Below are 6,427 nucleotides of genomic sequence, written 5' to 3'. Positions count from 1 at the left end.
AGGAATGCTTATAGGGTCATTAAAACTGTAACTTGTGTACTGACAGTGTTGGCAAAGATAGGCTACCACTATTTGTGTTATCTTCAGAAGTGAAAACGTAGTTATAGTCTCTCTCTCCTCCCTCCCAAAGAGATATCACTAATTAGCGATTCTTTGATCCCACTATCTCTGAGCAGAGACTACAACAAGAAAGGTCATCAGGCCCCTGGCAGAAGTATTCAACCTCTTACATGTAAGTGGACCAGGTTTTACAAAATATTGTGTCATTTCTATGAGTAATTTATTTGAATGGCTTCAGTACCCACCTTGGGTAGTCAAACTCTACTGTTCATTAAATCTGGTGTCAATTCCACAATTCTCTACTAGCTCAGAATCAGAAGTAAACATCAATCAATAATTCTATGGATTCAGTGGGCATGTGGCAGTGCAATGTGCTTGCTCTGTTCCCGCAGTCAAAGCTTGACTGAACGGACACAACAGCCACGGGAGTGGTTTTTGTTTTTATCTCCTCCTCCTAAGAGTGCAGAAGCTGAGAGAAACTACAATGGGTGATGCTTCTATATCAGTTCAAGACTGCATCCCAGGTGGGTACAAAAATAGCATTTTCCTCTGCCTGCCCTCTACAGTGGTTCCCCACATCCCCAGCACCCGTGGACAGGCTGAGCTCATCCCTCTGACCCCTGACTGGCAACAGAGTGAATTTCACATGCACTTTCTTCAGGAATATACACTTCTATTTAACAAAAACTGCACACTATTTGTTCCCTCTCCCAGGTCTTTCCTTCCCTGAGAGCAAGTGGCTGTTGCAAATAATCTAAAGAGATTCCTCCTAGGCTCACTGCTCACAAACCCTCTTTTGCTGTAGAACAGATAACCGAAAATTTTTATGATCAGGTTCTTAAAATATTTTTAAACTTCTCCTTCCTCCCTGCCCCATGCCTTTTGATGTAAGGAGAAAAATCTCACACAGTGCCTACCCTTATCTCCCCAAGAGAAAACAAAGAGAGTTAAAGGCAAATGTCTTCTGCAGAGGCTGCCTTTTCTGTGCTGCTCTCCCCACTGTGTGCCAAATAATGGCATCTGTTCCTGCTGTTCTTTAGTTCCCCCATCCAGCGTGTTTTCAACTTCCTGTGAAAATTTGTGGTTCTTAAATCCAAAGGTCATGTTTAACACTTAAGTTCAGTTTGGAAGGATTTGGATTTGTTTCTCCTATTTATTTTTTTTTTTCTCAGCTCTGCTTTGAGAGTTGACAAAAGGCTTCCACCCCCTCTTTGCATTGTGCGTGTTTTACAAACTCCTGCATACATCTCTGCAATTCAGATTAATACTCTGGGAAATATCCATTCATGTATTGATAAGCATTAAAGGATTGCTGTTTCTGTGCCTTCTGGTGAGGTTCAACATGCTGTGACACTGCCCTCACTGTATGATGTCTGCAGTGTATAGGAATGCCCTCCATCAGGTCCACAGAAAACTCAAGCTGCATGTAAACAAAGCCACACTTCTTCTAAGCAGAGGTGGTTAAAGAGCTAAAATTCTACTCAGTTAAGTATAATGGTTTTGTGCAAGAGGAGCTGAACCCAGATCACCAAATCAATTTTTCTTATTGCTTCAATTTGGTCTCAAACTGGGATCCCAGAGCTAAAATGCCAGTGTTCTGTCCAGTGACAGAGCTGTCATTCTGCATTTTACAGTAGGCAGGCTGAGATGGTTTGATCATTAATATATTTTGGACCTCTGTTTATTCAGTATTTTCCCTAAAATATAATTTTTAAAAGTGCATTCTTTGTCAGCTGAATGGATTCACTGAGAAATGTTAAGACATAATTTTAGAGAGGCAGGCAGGGAATCACAGGCAAATACATAACTTTCTACATTGACAGAAAGAAAAGAAAGGCCAAGATCTTAATTGTTTCCTTTCTAACATTAAGTAAGATGGCCTGTGCATGTTGCTGAACATTTTTTTCTGTGCCAAGGAACTGGGCTGCTCCACAGAGCACTGGGCAAGAGCCAGAGAACAGACTTGGGGTCCATGCAGCCTGAATCCACCCTCCCTTCATCCTGAAACTATTTTCTTCATCTGAAAATTCATCCTGCAAATGCCACTTTAGAGATAAATGGAAAAAAAAAAGTCCTGAGAGGGATAGGGATTTAATGATGCAGTTTTAAAAAATGTTTCATGTTTCCTTTCTGTTCATCTGAGAAAGGGAATAAACCCCACCAGCCTGATGCTCTGTGCTGGCTCCCAAGATTCTCTCTGCCCTTGATTCCCAGGAGTGGAGCCTTCATGTCCTTTAGTCTGCACACCCCATGGATCTGACATGGTCTCTCGTTTGGTCTGAGATTCAGATGCTATTTCTGGTCTGAAGACATTTGTTCTCAATTGCCTACACAGTTCAATAGGATTTTAAGGTACATTTGTTAGGGATTATAAAGCACCTAAAGATGTATCAAGTGGAAGGGTCAATACAAGATCAGGCTGTATTGTGTTACAGCGTGTTGCATTATGCTGTATGTCTCAATTCACTATTGGAAACCAGATGTGGCAGGCAAGCCCAGCCTATTTTTTGAACATTTGTAGATATCTTTGAATTATGTCATCAATGCTTAAAGATTTCCACAAAGATTTCAAGAAGTTGATTTTCCTAAGTCTTCCAATCACTATCAAAACCTCAAATTCTGTTGGGTAAATTGAAACGCTCTATCCCAATCCAAAAAATAATAAGTGTTGAAGGAACCCTTACATCTTTCATTTATAATATATACAGAGGAAGGTATGAATTTGCTACCTGTAAGGTGTATTGAATTTTTAATCATCTATATATTTATGGTAAAGAGTAACACATTACTTCTAGCACACAAAAGCTTATGGCATACGATTATCCTTAATTAATGGGTAAGTGCAAAGCTTTATTATTCAATGAAACTGATTTATTATCTTAATTCTCCGATGTTCTGCTTCATGTTTCCATTGAAACCATTGTTTGCACCATGGTAACCAGTAACCACCATATGTACGTGCTCTTTTTTATGACCTGTACGTAATTACATTTTATTATTTTCTTAAAGCCGAAGTGCTGCCTGGGCTGTAGCTTCCCACACCTACAGACGGGGGACGGGGCGCTTGCTGCTGTTCCTGCAGGAACGGGGTGGTGGTTTGGTGTGTCACTACAACCCGCTGTCTATTTTTTCCGCGCACATCCCTCCTCTTCCCTTCCCAGCACGACGCTTCCCTACCTGTCCCTGTCTCCTCCGCCTGGCACAGCTAGTTAAGTGGAAGGACATGAAGAGAGCTGAAAGCCAGTGGGTGTCGGAGCTGCCTAGTGGAGAGATCCCCAGCTAATTGCTAGTCCTAACAGGCACAATTAGCTGCTACAAGCCCTTTGAGATGGCCCTGGGCTTCTCTCAGGTAACAGCCATCACTAGATAAAGGCTGAAATACGCTGCATTTAGAGAGACACTTGCAGACAGGGATGTCACAGGCTGCCAATTATGCTCTGCCTGTACACAGTCACTTCCAAGAACCAGACAAGACACATACACCTGAAGTTAAAGGGACAAGATGTGTACTATTTTGAACTACACAAGTGTGGGGCACGTGAAGATATAACCCTTCTCAAATTAGGTCGCGTCATCTTTTCAATTATCAGTTCTTGATCAAGTTCTGCAGTGTTTTCGAACATTTACTCCCAGCAGTAAGTCCTGGAAAGCTCAGCAGGAGAGGGCTGCTTATATTTTTTTGCCGTATGTGATGTTACTTTAAGCAAAGTTTCACCATCACCACACAGACAAAAATGGCTTGACAGGCCTGTGCTAACCAAATAGTGATGCTCTGCCCTGTTGGGACTGCAATCTATCTATTCCTCACAGAGGAGGCAAGACACATTAGCATATGTAAGGATTACTTCTGAAATTAGTAATTGTCTCACACGTCATTAAAAAACTTAACTTCTCTGAGCATCTCTGGCGGTACATTCTTCCTCTCAAGCAATGAACTTCTGTACTAAATAAAGCAGCCCAGAAAGACACTGAAAAAAAAAAAAAAAAAGCAAAACACATCAGGTTTTGAGAATTATTAGAAGGAAATGGGCATTTTCAGGTATCTACCACTACACAGGCCACCAACAACAGCATCCTGTGGAGAACCATTATAGCTGAGTGCATAAAAATTCAAATGTTTCAAACTTGGAGACTATAAGAATTTCAAGATCTAAGTTGCGGTGAGTAATATTAAAAAACAATTTCCAAGACATATAGCAAGCAAAGATTCTTGAACAAATTTTCATATAATAGTAACCTCAGTCACCCACTTCCAGACTTGAATACCCATTTAAAAAGATAGTCAGAAAAACTGTGTACACACAACTTCCTCAGAAGAAAACTTCTTATCTGGTTGCTCTGAGAACTGAAATCATTCCCCTGCTTACCTTGAGAAAGTCCCATATCTCCTGCTGTTCTGTTAAAACACCAAAACTCCATCACGTTAATATTAAGAGCACATTCTCATGGTATTGATCAAAATCTGTCAAAACACCTGCAACAAATAAAAGTAAAATTGAATATTAAGAGATTTCTATTAATTTCTTATTTCTTTAAATAGCTTAAACATTTCATATTTCTTTCCTTTTCTTTTTTTTCAATAGCATCTTGAAGACCATCTTCCAAATCATATCACATATAGTAAAGGAGGTTAATATTCAGAAGTCAGCCTCCCCAGTTCCAAATGATACCACATAGGAATGGCTCTTTCTGTTTAGGAAGCTAAAACAAAATTGCAGACATTAAATATAAATTTCTGGGTTTTAAGACTCCATTTAAATTTTCCCAAGAGCTTTTTGATCTTAATATGGAAAGTATGCAAAGACTCTAATTACTAATTATGGAATAGTTAAATTCTGTTAAAGGATAAAAATTACTTGACACAGTTGATTTCACGTCCCCAGAATTAACAATGAAGCTCCAAAAGAAGACTCATAGGTTTTGTTGAGACCTATGTCCATCTGCTTTCCTACATGGAAGGAAAGGGAGGCCACTGAACCGACCAACAATATATGTCACCTGCTCTTAGGCTCTTCTCAGATTTTTGGACAAGATTCCAGGTAAAAGGACCCAAGTGTTGCTTCCAGCGTTCAATTTAGATTCCAGATGCATTTTATTAGTTTGTTTGTTACAAACAAGTTTGTTTTCCTTATAAGAGTGCATGTCTTTGAAATATATGCAAAACCAACATGCTAATATTTGATGGCAAACCAAGGAACGATCAAAAACCTAAAAGGGAAGAATGAGTGCTCTATTATTAAACTAGCAAAATAAATAGATATACATTTTTTTCCCTTTTTACAGATACATTTGCAACCAAATTAGTCACAAGATCTCCTCCAGTATAAATAAAAAAGGCTTGCACTTACCTATTAATTAAGAATAATGGAATGCCATAAGCTTTTGTGTGCTAGTGGTACTGTAATTTGTTACTCTTCACTACAATAAATATACAGCTGATTAAAAATGCTGTGCAGCTTACATATATTAAATTCATACTGCACTGTGTATTGATTCCCTTTGCTCATCCTGGTAGTCCACTGAATTCAAGGGGGGTAAGCTTTGACCCTCTCAGGCAAAGGAGAGAAGCCTCTGGGAAGACAGAGGGGTTTAGTAGCACAAATCTCACAGGCCAAGCTCCTCAGTTGTCCTGATCCAATTCCTCACTCTCAAGCCATCAGCTTTGGGGGTTTTAAGGACCAAAGAGGGCTCTGAGAAAGCAGATTCTCCTTCCCAGCTCAGGGGCTTGGTACACTGCTCTGGTGTCCCATCTCAAGCTGTGAGTTATCCAAAGGGATTATTGCCTCCAGCTTCCCCTTCTTCCCATCCTCAAAAGTCATGGAAAAAAAAAATAGCATGGAACACATCTGGTAAATTGCACAGTAGAGGGGGAAGAAAACTCACCAAGAATAGTATCCTGGTGAAAGTGAATAAAATTTCTCAAGCAAATTCACAGACACTGAACTTGAGATCTCCTCTAAAGAAAAAAAAATAAAATAAAAAAAAAATCTTTGGGTTTATTCATGACTGTGAGAAACAGGATTATTTGCACACCACTGTGTGTGCTACTCAAACATACCTCTACCTACAGCTTTGTGCAGCATTGCAAACTTTGAGATCTTACAAATTGATGAATTAGGCCTCAATCACTCCAAGAGTTATTACATCATAGTAAATAGCCCATTTGTCCTTTTCATGGTGACCACCCCTAAACTCAGAAATTTAAATGTGTAATTTAAAACAGATGTTTTTTTAAATATACCACACTTTATATATGGCAGCAACCTAAACCATTATGCCATTGTACCAAATTATTCACATTATATTATTATTCTCAATATATTCAAATTTCAGACTCTATAGAAATTGAATTCTCATTTTAAAAAGT

At 39.2% G+C, this 6,427-nt stretch overlaps 1 long non-coding RNA gene across 1 annotated transcript; it reads right to left on the bottom strand.

Moving 5' to 3' along the window:
• Window positions 1-2,291: 2,291 nt before the first annotated feature.
• LOC114060137 lies at window positions 2,292-5,988 on the bottom strand. The gene is made up of 3 exons (XR_003571824.1): window positions 5,944-5,988; window positions 4,428-4,534; window positions 2,292-2,387 (listed from the first exon to the last, which is right to left on the bottom strand). It is a non-coding gene; the product is annotated as an uncharacterized LOC114060137 (long non-coding RNA).
• Window positions 5,989-6,427: the final 439 nt, after the last annotated feature.

The sequence above is a fragment of the Empidonax traillii genome, unplaced genomic scaffold (assembly GCF_003031625.1).
Source record: "Empidonax traillii isolate 1590-97213 ecotype Southwest subspecies unplaced genomic scaffold, ASM303162v1 scaffold261:size680923, whole genome shotgun sequence".
NCBI classification, from domain to species: Eukaryota; Metazoa; Chordata; class Aves; order Passeriformes; family Tyrannidae; genus Empidonax; species Empidonax traillii.
The sequence above is the reverse complement of the archived record's forward strand: the minus strand, read 5'-3'. Positions and strand labels throughout refer to the sequence as shown.